Below are 15205 nucleotides of genomic sequence, written 5' to 3'. Positions count from 1 at the left end.
GTATCGCCGCTAATAGTTACCTTGATCATGCAAGTTACATGCACATACATGACACGATCCAAGGCTACACAGTTGAATACACTGGTGAACGGCAGTACAAAGGTGAACACACAGACTGCCACCCTGCAGGATTTCAGGAAGGGCCTAAAACCATGGTTATTCGATTAAAGTCCCTCATCAGCAGCACCGTCCCCACCCTCCAGCACCTAGATACCCTTACAGGTTATAAGTAGCGCTATGCAAATCCTGTTTCTTTGATTGATTGAGACCCGATTTCCACACATCGTTTTTGCGCTATATTAGTTTTATCTGTAAAACTGTATGTCTTTGCAAGTTAAGTGACCCCTTCAATGGAGATTGTGCTGACTGTACCTTGGGGCACATGGCCTCTGTTTATAACTTCCCTCAGCTCACTCCTTGTACTTGCCAGCCCTTATCACTGACCTACTCCTGCCCAGCAGCTTCAGCTGACACCACGTGCCGGTGGATTTGAGGGTGGACTCTCATCCAACCCTCTAGCTTACTATTTTTCTCCTTCTTTTTGTGCATACTGTGGAAAGTTTAACATGTTGCTTTGTACAAATTGTTACCGATTTGATTATTCAAAACTCCAACCGAATTAATTTCTGTGCCTTGGTATTTCCTCTATCAGGTCATTTAAATCTGCCATCATGCCCTGGGAAGCTGCAGCAAAAGAACAACTGTGCTGCGAATTGCATTGCGAAAAACTCCACTCTTTGCTAATAGTGGGGAAACTGCAAACGATGTTAAAGAATCTGTGGGGAAGGAGGTATTACATGCTTTGCAATACAAGGAAGAAAATGCCCTGATGTGTGACTCAAACTAGACACGGGACACCATGAGATGTCTAACAGCATAGGGTTTCCACGGTGCCAACCTGCACTCTAAACACTTCCTGGCAGCTCTCCCCTCTTCTAATGTTTTCCTTTCCCCTTCTATCCTTGTCATCTTTTTTCGAACTGTAAGCTCTTTCTTGCGCTACACCACCCCCATTCCAGCTTTTCCTGGCTCTTTATATCTCCTTCATTCTCTTCTGTACCGCTTTCACTGTACTGTAATACCTTTGGACCTGGGCGAAATTTAAATTATGCTGGCAAAATCTATATCATTTTGGAAATTTCGCCTTAACCTTGCTATGTAAAATTTCCAAACTTGGACCATGTCGTGTAATCGTCATAAAATTATAGCACAGGGGTACAGGAACAATGCGAACAACCACAACATGAGCAGCTATAGTTTGCAGTAATCAGTTTTTTTTGCACTTTTTTAAAATGCAAAATACGTTGTTGCATCAAAAATTGAGGCTAGGATGCATTTTGCGCTCAAATATAGCACTAAATGATGGGTTTGCATTTCACGAAATGATACATAATTTTATGGAATGTTCCTGATATTTTGCGAATTACACAAAAGCAAATTAGGTAAATTTTGCACACCCCTAAAATAGTTTCCTTTCACCTCCTTTTCTTAATGTTTCCTTGTTCTTAGTTCGTCTCTTCCCTTTGCTACTCCGATCTCTAATCTCCTGTCCATGCGTGCAGGGAAGGATGGTACAGACCTACCGTTTCTGAACTCCCTGAATTTACTACTGTTTCGTTTATCTTTTTCTCATTCGTTCCTCCCCCAACACTGTTTACTGCCTCTCCCACTCCTTGGTTTCCTTTCCCCTCTCTCTTTCGTTTCTCCTGGTACACTGTGCCTCTCGTTTCCTTTCTCATTGCTTCGGTCCTCTCACACTCTTCGTGAGCTACCCCCTCCCGCACATAATAGCACAGCCAATGCCCCCCACCGCTCTCTCACCATACCATTACATCTGCACTTCCGTGCCCCTCCCCGAAAGTCTAGCAGTAATAGGTCCATAGAAGATTCTGTTGCTACCTGAGTCAATGCAAACTCATACCTGCCAACTCACACGGTGCCACCGCGTATGACACGATTTCGATTTCCTACACACGGTCACCCGGTGAGGAGCCGAAATCACACAGTGGCAGGGAAGACGAGCACACTAAAGTAAACTGTGGATTTCCAGCTCCTTCCCGGAGGCATGAGTAGCCGGCTGCGGGTAGGTAAGCGCGCGCTGACATCATGCAAGGCTGGCACAGTCTCACTTACTTGGAGGCAGCCCCCATCACCAACTGTAACCAGGATTGTACCCAGAGGGAAGACTCACGAGCTGAACATGCGGGACCCTGCACCACAACAACTGAAACAAACGCAACTCTATTATTAAAAGAAAAAAATGTTTCCTACCTTACAACGCGAACCAACTGAAAACTTTGGGAAAGGGAGGCCCCTGCACTTCGAGGAAATCCCAGCCGAAAGTGTGTGGCAACTCTATGCTACACCACCCTGCTGCAGTGGATGCCCTGAAGGTGTCGAGGTCAGGGAGGGAGGGAGGACAATCAAACTCCCGCCGGTGGCACGGACAGCTCCTGGGGGGCAGGTCCATTAGCAGGAAATTGAAGAAAAAAAAACACGTAACGGTGCCTGCCTCACGCTGAGTACAACATTGTCGGAGTCTGTTCACGTGACCTGATAGACTGGCGCCAGCGTTCGGGTCCCACTCTAGCAGAGGGCGCCAATTTGATACCAAATGCCCAGCTGTGATCCTCGGCGTATAGTGTCCCAGGCGGCCGCCAAAAGGTGTCAGTGGCATAATAGGGAGTGGGTGGGGTGGCAGGCCCACTGAGGGCAGGCCCCGCAGGTGTCACTTAATGTCTCTGATACATGCCAACATATCAGAAGAGCAAAGTGGGAGTTTTAAAAAATTAAATCGGGAGAATGGGGCCTTGAATCAGGTTACTGTCATGTATGGGCTTTGGAAGTGTGCTGCTGCAGGATCGGGCATTTGAAACGCAAATGCACGTTTTTTTCTTACCTTTCAGAAGCATGGAGCGTAATGGCAGGCAGAGAGAGGGTGATACAAGTGCTGTGCACTCACTGGCCTGACAGGTTGCTGGCATTGCATACACCACCGCCCCCACCCCCCTGTGTGTCAGCCCGGGCTGACTCGCTGAGACAGCTTCCCGTGAGCACACACAGCCGCCCCCAGTACTTCACAGGTCTTTAAAAGACCATTCGCTGGTTAATGAGGCTTTGTTGGTTTTTCACCCCTTCTAGAGCCCCTGCATTGCCACTCTGACTATTGCTGGAAGAATTAGCACGTTACACGATACAAGCCCTGTCAGCTGAAACCCCGAGGAATCTTGGTTGCAGGAATCGGGAGGCGGGAGACTAGCCTTAACATCGGTAGTCTCCCGCCTGAATCGGGAGGGTGTCTGTTCTTGATCTGGAGACGTCTGGCCTGGGCCGTAGTTTGATTGACTGGTGGCCCGTTGCGGATGCCTTTATAATTTATTTGGGGACTCGGGACACTGACTGACACTACTGTAAAGTGTCAGACAGTGAGTGTCCCCACTCCCCAAATAAATTATAAAGGCCGCCGCGACGGGCCACCACCAGTGACCGCCGCTGCCCCAAAAATAGTGCCGGCTGCGGCAGTCCGCCCCCTCCGCCCCCCCCTAGCTACGCCACTGAATCACTTCTGGTTTGTTTTATTAGTTTTATGGACTCTTTGGATTTGAAAATTAACTTCAAAAAATCACACGCCCTCAATCTGCAGCATCCTTTAACATACATGAAGACTTGGGCGCAGGTTATATTTCTGACCAGATTGCTGTGGCTCTGATATTAGGATGGCTTAGAATCTGGTCACAGCAAGCTCTGAATTTAAATCAACTAATTATTCAGGACTGTCTGTCCTTGGACAAGGCCATGGCTATACCATGGATCCATTATATTAAAACTCAAATGGAGTCAATGGGTAGCCTTGACTTGTTTACAAACCCTAGGGCCTCAAGTAAATTCGTGATTAAGGCAGTAAAATCTCAGTACTTAAACAGATTGATGGTCCTAAGAGAAGAGGAGGAACTGGCAAAACCATTGGTTAGAAATATTGTGATGTTAAGCACAGGGAGAGATTCAGCCGTACTTAACATACATAAATAAGCCATTCCATTTGTTTGTTCTGCAAAGGTTCAAACATGGCATGCTCCCATGGTTGTTATCTTTCCCCCGGGGGTATACCAAAAATGGGACTCTAGGGCCTTGTCCGTGTGACAACAAATCAGAGCAAAATGCCCTGCATATGATCTTTTTCTGCGAGTTTTATGTACTGCAGCGAAAGAAATTTATCCTGCCACTGCTAAGATGTTGTAATTTTGAACAGGTCAGACCAGCTCTGGTTTATTTACAAATGCTTGGGTCTTCTGCAATATGTTTTGGGGTGGCGAGTTACATTATAGGGGCTGTGAGATGTCGTAAGAAAATGCTGCTACCCTAGTCGCCCCCTTCTGCCTTTTTATGTCCGCAGTGTAACAGAAAGTTTTATTTTAACGATAATTTGATGCAATGATTTCTGAAATTTTTATAAAAAATAATTACTTTTCCATTGGGTGACAAACTTTTTATTGTGTTTTTGTACTCCTCAATTGTATAGCACTTTTTATATTGTAATATACCTAGTTTTGTTAATTATGACACAGTAATGTGACTAATTGTGAAAGGAATTTTATTGCGTATGCTTTGATGGTTTTAAAAATTTTAACCGAATAAAGCTAACTTTTGACACACAACTGATGGATCCTTTCCTGGATCGCAAATCACAAACCAAATATGTCCCCAACAAAATGCAAAAGCTTTTTCACAAAGTAATCTCATCTAGAGGCCTCATTGACTCATGGAGAATCTCTCACCCTGACACATTGGAATTTTCTTTTTTTTCTCCCGTTCACAAGTCACACTCCCGTATTGACTACATCTTTCTCACTCAACACGCCCTACAGTTAATGACCAACTCAGAAATGGGCTCCATCCTAATTTCAGATCATGCCCCTGTCATCCTAGACATGGAATTTCCTTCACCTCCTCCTACTTCCCGTCGCTGGCGGTTTAATAACTCTTCTCTTAGATGCCCAGTTTGTTGAACAATTCACACTTTTTATTGATGACTTCTTTCTTCATAATCTCTCTTCTACTTTTCAATTTCATTCAGTTTGGGACGCCTTTAATGCCACTGCCAGAGGTTTTATTATGGACTTTGTATTTCGTAAAAAGAAGAAAGCCCTTGCGGATTCTTCTCTTATCCTTAAACAAATTAAAGCTCTTGAACATCAATATTTCACTACTAATTCTAATGATACTCTTTCCTCTCTCATCAAGGCTAAAATGCAATTTAACAAACATTCTTGGGATTCCGCTTGCAACAACCTTCTCAAATTTAACGCTAAAATATACGGTGGACGGAATAAAGCTGGTAAATCTCTGGCTAATTATCTTAAAATTAAGAAGCAGAAATCTAAAATTATTGCCATTACCGACAACTCCGGTGTTAGTCAAACCGCTGATGATAGAATACTCGATTGCTTTGTCCAGTATTAATCTTCTCTTTATACTCCAGAATCCATCCCCTCTCCCACTCAAATTGACTCTTTTTTTCAATCTCTTCCTCATGATCCTGATGTCTCTGTAGATTTTAAGTCATTGGATACCCCTATTTTGGAAAAGGAATTTCTCAATGCTCTTCATCTTTTACCCAAAGATAAAACGCCCAGCCCGGATGGCTTTACTGCTCGGTTTTATATCCAATTAAAAAAAACTCTAATACCTCAATTACTTTCCTTGATAAATTACTTCCTTGCTGAAGGGAAATCAATGGGAACCTTCACCCAAGCCATGCTTTGTTTAATTACTAAAAAGGATAAAGATCCCTCCATATGTAAAAATTATAGGCCCATATCTTTAATTAACACTGACTGCAAAATCTTCGCTAAAATATTGGCCATCTGTCTTAACAAAGTGATTCCTGATCTTATTAATATTTACCAATCTGGGTTTGTCAAAGGAAGGTCTATAACCGACAACTCGAGAACCTTCCTCAACATTATTCACCTTGCCTCTAGAATGGATTCTCCTATTGCTGCCATTACGCTCGATGCTGAAAAAGCATTTGATAGGGTTAGCTGGGACTTTATGTTTGGAGCATTGGGATGGCATGGTTTTAGCCCCCCATTTATTCGTTACATTAAATTGCGTTACTCTAATCCCTCTACTTCTATATGGGTTAACGGATGTCAATCCAATTATTTTTCTCTTCATAGAGGAACAAGACAAGGGTGCCCCCTTTCCCCACTTCTTTTTAATCTTGCTTTAGAGCCTTTTCTCGAAAAAAATCAAGCGCTCACCTTTATACACAGGTTTTCAATTCCAAAACATCGACATCAAGTTTACTGCGTATGCAGACGATACTCTGCTTTACATTTCCAACCCCCCTACTTCTTTACCGGCTCTTTTTTCCTTATTACAAGAGTACTCATCAGTCTCCGGCTAGAAGTTGAATATAGATAAATCTGAAGTTCTGCCCCTAAACAAATTTTGTTTATCTTATATGTTTCATGGCTCTGGCTTTGAATGGAATCCCAAAAACATAAAATGTTTAGGCATTCTTTATGCAAACAATATTAGGGAAACCGTTCGGATTAACCACATAGATATACTTAAAAAACTTTCTGCCCTTATTGAAAGATGGACCCCTCTTTTTTTTATCTTGGTGGGGTAGACTAACCACCATTAAAATGATGCTTCTCCCTATTATTCATTTTTCTCTCTCTATGCTTCCTGTTTCTCTCCCGACTTCTTTCTTTAGCACCATTAATCGTTCTTTAACAAACTTTTTATGGAATAATCGTAAAGCTCGGATTTCTCTCTCTCGTCTCCAGAAACCCAAAGACGCAGGTGGAGTTAATTTCCCGAACATCATTCGATATCACTCAGCCTTCACCTTAAAGCAAATTTGGCCTTTATCTGATTCTCCTTGCCCTCCGGTAACGGCTTGGAGTACACTTGAGCTTGCTCAGCTCTTACCATTTACATTTCTTTCAGGTACTCGTTTATCGCAACCTCCGAAACGCCTTTCCACACCCATTTTTAACCATTCCAAAGCCCTTGCTCTTTCTCTGCTTCGATCTCGGCTTTCTCCTAGGGACTTCCTCTCCCATACCCCAATATGGTATAATAAACTTTTAAAGACTAATAATAGAGCGCTCTTCTGGAAGGAATGGATTGATAAAGGTATCATTACTCTTGATCAATTAATGAAGGACAATTTACCAAGAAAATTCTCAGACATTCAGGAATCTTTCGGCATCTCCAACACTCACTCTTCTCACTACTCCCACTTGACAGTCTCTCTCATTCATATTTTTTCTCAACCATGTCTTCCAGCTGCTCCAGTTCAGGCCACTTCCTCTCTAATTGACTTTTCTATCCCTCTTAGAGCTGCTGCCATCTATAAATTGCTCTCCAAACCTTTAGCTGACAGATCGAAGTCGCCAATAGAACTATTATGGGAACAAGACTTAACACAAGATTTTTCACCGCAGCTCTGGGAATCTGTATGGTCTAAAATACATACTTCCTCCCGCTCTGCTAGTACTACACAAACTATTTTTTTTCTACAACCGACTCTTTTTTTACTTCTTCTGACTTATACAAATTTAAAGTACTTGATTCTAAAAAATGCTGGTCATGCTCTTGTGAAGACAGTGATGTTCTCCATGTTTTTTCACTGTCCATTGATTAAATCTCTATGGCTTCGTATTTGGTCCAAATTAAATGACATCTTTTCCACAAATTTTCCTTTCGACACTATACACATTTCTTGGAGGCTCCTCACCAATATGGGATGCTCATTGTAATGCACGCAAATTCATAGATTTATTTATTGCGATCTCCCTCCAAATTATCACAACTAATTGGAAAGATACCTCCAAAATTTCATACCAAGCTTGGTGGAACATGTTATGTCACCACCACCGGATGGATCGTGCATTTGCCACTTCTGTGACTTAATTAAAAGGGATTATGGTCACCTTTTACTGCATATCTTTCTAAGTATGTACCCTGATTATTTCGGTTTTCCTTTAAAGTACCCTCTTCTTTCCCTACCATCTGTCTTCTTATTATATGACATTGTTTCTTTCTGGCACTCCCTATCTCTCTTACCCGCTTTCTTTCTCTTTCTTTCTATTTCTCTCTTCTTTCTTCTTCTCTTTCTTATTAAAATGTAAAAGCTCTTTCTCTAAGTACAGTTTTATCTCCCAGTTATGGGACTCATTTTGATATTATTACAAGGTGATTCTGCTGTTTTTTTTTCATTGAAAATCATTTTTTCTGTATTGATGTTTTACTTTGTTTACAATCTGCAATAAAGCTCTTTAAACTAAAAAAAAAAAAGGAAAAAGCTTAAAAAAAAAAACGCCAGCAATAAATGAATAATTCCTTTTTTTACTTGAAACAGGGTGAAAGGAACTATCAGAGGGCAACTGCCTCCATCTGCTCAATACACTGACGCAAATTCCTTTTAATACAATAAAAACTTTTGAGGATACCTCTGGTATTATTGACCCTGCTCCTTTGGCTCGGAAAACCTGCCAGCTGTTACAGTTGCTCTAGCCTGGTAGTTTGATTTGAAAGAAGTGATGGTAATATTCACACTTTCCTGGATACACTAGTGACCATGCAAAGGATTAGTATGCCGTTCAGCAGTAGATCAGAGGAATGGAACACATTCAGAGTCACCAAATATCTCCACCTCACCTGATATTTCTGCCAGTCTCAACCTGCACTGTGGCGGTATGGATATCTAAAATAGAATGAACTTTTAGATCATAGTCAGCAAGATTGCAATATACTGATTATACTATGTCTCATGATATACCTCTCAGTAATCTCTACATTACCCATTCATGGAGGTTGCGAACAATGGTATAATTTCCTAGAGCTAAAAGAAAGGGATAATTTTTAGGTACACTATGTAGAATAGCCAGGACTATAACATGTTTTCGAGTCTGTATAATTACCAGCAGCAGACTGGGAACTTCAAACCTATGATTTAAATTATCCTAAATTCACACAGTCCTTTATCTGTAACATAACATACACACACATATTAAAGGCACTGAATGCTATCCATCACTAGGAACTTATACCCGGAGGATCAAGATGGCACGCAGTATCTTGAGAATTGCAATTAATGTGAGTTCTGTTGCTTTCTTCTCACAGCATAGGTATTGCAATCTTGAACACTTCGTCCAAACAGTGGCTACATGGTGCATGCACTGCAGGTCTAGAGGGAACATGGCAGCCGCGAGGTAAACGGTCGCGGACCGCCAGGAGTGGGAGGCGAGTGAATGAGGGTTTGAGCGTCTCTCCCGCCCTCCCCACCCATTCAAAGTATGACAGGTTGTTCTCTTTTAAGATAAAGAATTAGAAAATCTGCTTACTTGCAACGGATGCATCCGTGTCGGGCGAGCTCTGTGAGCGGCTCTGGCAAAGCAGGGGAGGCTTCAACGTGGCAGAGGGACTGCTGCATCGTCTACGAACAGCGCAAGTGCTGAGGGGAAGAGCCAGCACAAGCTCCCCGGAGGAGCGTACAGCAGTTTCGATCAGCTGGAGAGGGGGCTCTGCCGGACTGCACTGGGTTGCTGGCCCCCAGCATGTTAGGGAAGGCTGGAAGGACTTGATAAAAGGTTTACCAACGCGGTATTATCCCCCTATGGAGAAGGAGAGCTTCCCGCCTGCAGAGAAAGCTGGTGTAATTCCTGAGAAGATATCAAAGTATACCCTGCGCTCGGTACTCTTGGGAAATCCACTGGGGTAAGTCTCGACTTTAAATTGCCTTTAGCCAAGGTGGTCCCCGGTGATATCACTACTGGCATAGCTGGGGGTCCCATCCCTTCAAAGGTTGTGTGGGCAGGGAAATTTGCAAGGCAGTCGGGGAAAAGCCCATGTGGAAGGGGAAAAAAAATCTCACCCCTGCAAGTCAAAGTCACCCCATCTCTCAAATCATACTATAAAGTTTTGACACATGTAATGGCATCTGGAGAGACGGGTGGTAAAACAGCAGCAGAGTCCCAGAATTCGCAAAAAGCGCTTGAGAGAATGGAGGTTAACCCTACTATGTCTGGATTTAAAGTAGGACAGGAGGCTAAAAGGAGTTCGGAAGCAGAAAAGAATCATGAAGTAGATGAGATACGTTTCCAGGTATCAACACAGAACCAGTTTAGCCTTTTGGCACTTAGAGATGAAGAGGCGAATGAGTCGCCACAGCATGCTGATAAAAGAAGCAAAGCAAGGACCCCCAATCTACAAGCATGGTTTAATTCTTTGGGTTTTGTGAGGTAAGCCCTCTCTCCGGTGGCCCAACAGGCTTTATGCCAGATAGTCTAGGGAGGGTTCCTATGGTAGGGGTAAAGGGTAAACGGGAGCAGAGTAGGGCACTGGGTGGGGAGGAGTGGGAGGAAAAAAACCCAGTCCTCAATAGCTATATTGCTAGTGTCTACTTTTAAAACAGATAATCAGAGATCCCCGGGTCCAATAAAGGTGGTGCATTTCAAGGCAAATGGTTGGGGTCGATAATAAGTTACAAATCGCAACTTGGAATGTAAATGGTTTAAGATAAAAAAAATAGGCAGAGACAGGTAATGAAATACTTAAAGGACACCAAAGTCCACGTTATCATTTTACACCCACCTAACGGCGAGCGAAAGTAGGGGGTTATATGTAAAACAAAGATGGGTAGGGAGTTACATAGCATCTGATCAATCAGAATATTGTAAGGGAGTTGCAATACTTATTAGGAATGGGTCAGGGGTTGAGCTGATCTCATCTAAAACGGACAGCTCAGGTAGATGGGCTTTAGCAACTCTTAAATGCTCTGGTACAGAGTTTGTTTGTGCTGCTTTTTATGGTCCAAATGTGGACGACCCCCAGTATATTGTGGATTTGCAATTGACATTAGGTGGGGTAACCACACCTATAATAATAGGGGGCGACTTCAATACTCTTTTAGATCCAATACTGGACAGGTCTACCAGTAGGAGGGGAACCCAAGCCCAAGCGCCAAAGACTAGACAGGCCCTCAAGCATACGTTACATGAAATGGGAGTGGTCGACACTTGGAAATTTTTAAAGAAGGACAAGCGAGGCTACACCTTCCATAGCGAAAAGTACCGTCATTTTTCAAGACTGGACTATTTGCTAGTGGATAGTGTGTGGGCGGTGAAATTAAAAGAGGTCCATATATCACCAGGACATATTTCTGTTCATGCAATGGTCAGCTTTACATTAAAGAGAATCAGTGTAAGGCATAATGCGAGATGTACGTTGAAAAGATCTATCTTGTTAGATCCTGATGTTTCCATTCTCTTGAAAAAAACAACCCTAGATTTCTTCCAGAGCAATGTCCAGTTGGCTCCAATTGGAGTCATTTGGGATACTTTTAAGGCCAATGCACGAGGAATCTTACAAAATCAGGTCTCGTTCAGGAACAAGGTGGATATGGCTGTGTTAAGGAAATTGGAGGGGGAAAATGGGATATTAGAAGTCACGACACAGCAAGAGACACAAAATATACAAAACAGGGAGGAGGTCCTGAAACAGCTTGAGGAAGCAAGAATAAATTATAAGATTAAGTTTGAGACAAAATGTAGAGAAAGGTGGGCTATGGGACTTATGCAACATTTTGAATATGGTGAAAACGCTGAAGCACTGTTAGCTTGGAAGTCGAGGGCCGAGAGGGTGAAAAACCATATTGGGGAGCTGGTCATCAACCCCAAAGGTGATATTACAAACAAGGATGAGGAAATACAGGCCAGTCTGGTTTCACTCTTATCGGATCTATATGCGGAAGAAGAGAGCCCAGATGAGGAGACCTTAAGGTGTTGGTTAAATAATGTAGGCCTCCCAGCTCTAACGATAGAGGGTAGGAACAGTGTAGATGTTCCTATTACAGAGGGCAAAATAAGAGAGCAGCTCCAGCATATGAAGAACGGAAAGGCGGCAGGCCCAGAGTCTTTACCGGCCGAGGTTTACAAGCTAATAGCCAATGAGATAGTGCCGGAAATTAAGTCACTCTTTAATTCAGTTTATAAGGGGGAAGTGCCAATCCAGAGTTCTTGGAGAGAGGCCATAATTACCTTGATCTTAAAACCGGCTAAGGACCTGAGGAAGGCTGATTCATATTGGCCAATCTCCCTGCTGAATGTAGACCATAAAATTTATACGGGTATTTTGACAGGGAGATTGGCAAAGGTGGCCCCCTAACGGATACATATCGATCAGAAAGGCTTGGTCCCGAAGAGACAAATACAAGAACTTACATTGTCATTAATCAGAACTATAGACCTAGCAGTCGCTCAATGGATTCCGTTGGCAGTGATCACATTAGACGCCGCCAAGGCTTTTGATCGTGTCAGTTGGGCATTCCTTTGGGCAGTTTTAGACACAATGGGCTTTAGTACCGATTTTGTCAGGGCAATTTAGAAATTATATGAGTGCCCCACGGCTAAAATCCTCCTAAATGGCTCCCTGACAAAGTTTTAATATTCATAGAGGGATGAGGCAGGGCTGCCCCCAGTCTCCCCTCCTTTTTGACTTGTATATTGAACCCCTGGCGCACATATTAAGAAATGATGATCAGATTATCCCCATACATCAGCTCCCTTCCCGCAGTAAAATTGTCTTGTATGCCGATGACTTGATAATTTATACCTCTGACCCGGCTTAAACATTAACCAGGGTGGAACAACTGACAAAAGAATATGGGGTATTCTCTGGGTATTTAGTAAATCTATCAAAGACAGAAGTAATGTGTTGGAATATGGAGGAGTGGGGTGGTAGTGTGCGCACAGAGATGAAATATCTTGGGATAGTCATAGTAGATAAAATTGATGAGATTCCTACACGTAATCTGAAGAGGGTGGTAAAGGAGGAGGATAGGCTATTAGCCAGGAAGAAGAACTTACCTTTGACCATTTACGGAAGGGTTAACTTAGTAAAAATGTCCGTTCTGCCGAAGCGAACATACCTCTTCAACCGTATTCCACTCAACTTCCCGAAGGACGAAATTAACAAAATACAGGGGAAAATATCTAGTTTTAGCTGAGCTTCCCGGGGATTCGCCTCTTTTGGAAAAAACTAGGAGGTAGCCTTAAGAAGGAGGGTTTAGCATTGCCGGATATCAGGCTCTATTGCATGGCTTTTCAATTTAGAAATATTCATATGTTGGTGGGGGGAGCCCATTTGTTCCACCTGGGGTTTAATATTGGGAGAAATGACCAAAGAGTTGGGCCCAGTAGCCTTCTTATATAAATTTGGAGCCCCAAAATGCTTTAAAAAAGTAAGGCTAAAGATTTTAAAATCTGCATTGAGCCCTTGGCTTGCAGTAAGGAGGTTACTAAAGATTGGTTATTTTTCAGAATTTGCCCCAATCTGGGAATCCCCGGGGATGCAGGAATGCCTGAAAGATGCTCTAAGTCTGCCCTTAAAGCAGGCAGGGATAACTAAATGGGGAAATATGATATCAACATGAGGCGTGACACCCTGGGAGGTATTGAATGCTAGGACTGGTAACAGACTTTCTAGGTTTAAGTATTTGCAGCTTACTTCTTGGTTTTCAACTGTTTTACAGAAAGTAGGGGGTCCATGGGATTTCGAGGCTTCACTCCAGGAAGTCAGCCCGAAAGGTGAAGAAGTGGCAAAGTGGTACAGACAATTTCTGGAGGCAGAAAGTGAAGGCTCCCTTTGAGAGCTGGGCGGATTCACTTCAGGAAGGAAACATATAATCTGTTTGGACAGATTCATTGAAAATGCTATATGCTACAGTAATACCTGCCAACTTTAAACATCTTTGTCATCCATAGGTTGTATTGGACTCCGCAAAGATTGGCCAAGTTTAAGTCACAGTCGGTCCCCAGATGCAAGAGATGTAATCACCTAAGTGCCAATGATGTTCAGGTTTTCTTCACATGCCCAGTGATAAAAGAATTCTGGAAGACTGTGGAAGCCACAAGTAGGGCTATTTTAGAAGAACATGTAGTTTTGACAGAAACCCTGGTGCTTTTGGGGGTGGATAGTGTCACACAACACTCCTTAAACAGTAAGCGAAGGGGCTTAGTATTCTATCTGTTGCTCTTGGCCAGGCGGGAGATCTGTAAACGTTGGTTAGATCCTCTTCCCCCACACCCCACTGGATGGTTAAGCGTAGTCAAGTGGACATGCAATATAGATATCAAATGCAACCCACGGCGGTCAGGAGAAATTTGGGGGGGACTTTAAGTGGTCAGGTCAGGGCCCAGGATAATCCCTAGGGTGGTTGGAAACAGATATATGGTCCTATGATTACACCAGGCCATGGACTTGGGGATGGGGTTTTTTGCCCCCCGTAGAAAGACCAGTGCCGTGGAGGTTAAGGGCATGAAACTGCAATGGACAACAGACGGACCGAGGGTGTTTACAAAAGGCTCAGAGTGCAGTAGCCATGGTGATATGAGGACAAAGAAAAAAATAAATACATAAATAAAAAATAATTTAAAAAAAATCATGGTGCATGCACCTATGGTGTCCCCTGAAACAAATACCTTGAATGCCCATGAAGTTTAGGGTTTTAGGTCTCCTTGCTCACTCGACATCCCCAGGTGAGAGCACACCATGTTTGTTAGGTTCATCTAGGAAGCTTGTTTCCGGTCCAGGGAAGGCATGGCTTGGCAGTTCGGGCTGGACTGTTCCCATGAGGCACAGGGTCAGACTGATTTGCATATGGCCATGTCTGAACTGGGGTGGCAGAGTGGGCTAAAGTATGGTGATGGATCAAACCCAGATCTGTTGACTGGGTGTGAGTGTTTGATTGGTTCTGATGCTCCGTCCATCACCACCCCCTTTTGTACCACACCATGGATCCAGACACCAGCTCACTGATCATATGTTGCCAGGCTCCCTCAGTGGGAAGAGCACAGAATCTGGTGTAATTCACTTCAACCCAACAAAAAGGGTGTTAATCATAGAGTTACATGAAAGGTAGAAAAAAAATGGCACTCCATACAATCCTGTAATGGCACCATGACAATCTGTATACTCTAAAGTCATTAACTTGTGTTTGCCTTTGTAGTAATTTTTCACTACCAGATTGTGGATCTTTGTTTTTATTAAAGGAGATGTAAAAATGCTTGAAAGTAAGTCAACCTCTGCAAATATACGAGCATATATAAGCAAGGAGTGTCTTAATGTTATTTGTATTTTTGACATGAGAAATTTATTTCATATTGGACCAATTTTTTTTTTTTTTTTT

This window comes from Triturus cristatus, chromosome 1_2 (assembly GCF_964204655.1).
Source record: "Triturus cristatus chromosome 1_2, aTriCri1.1, whole genome shotgun sequence".
Classification (NCBI taxonomy): domain Eukaryota; kingdom Metazoa; phylum Chordata; class Amphibia; order Caudata; family Salamandridae; genus Triturus; species Triturus cristatus.
The sequence above is the reverse complement of the archived record's forward strand: the minus strand, read 5'-3'. Positions refer to the sequence as shown.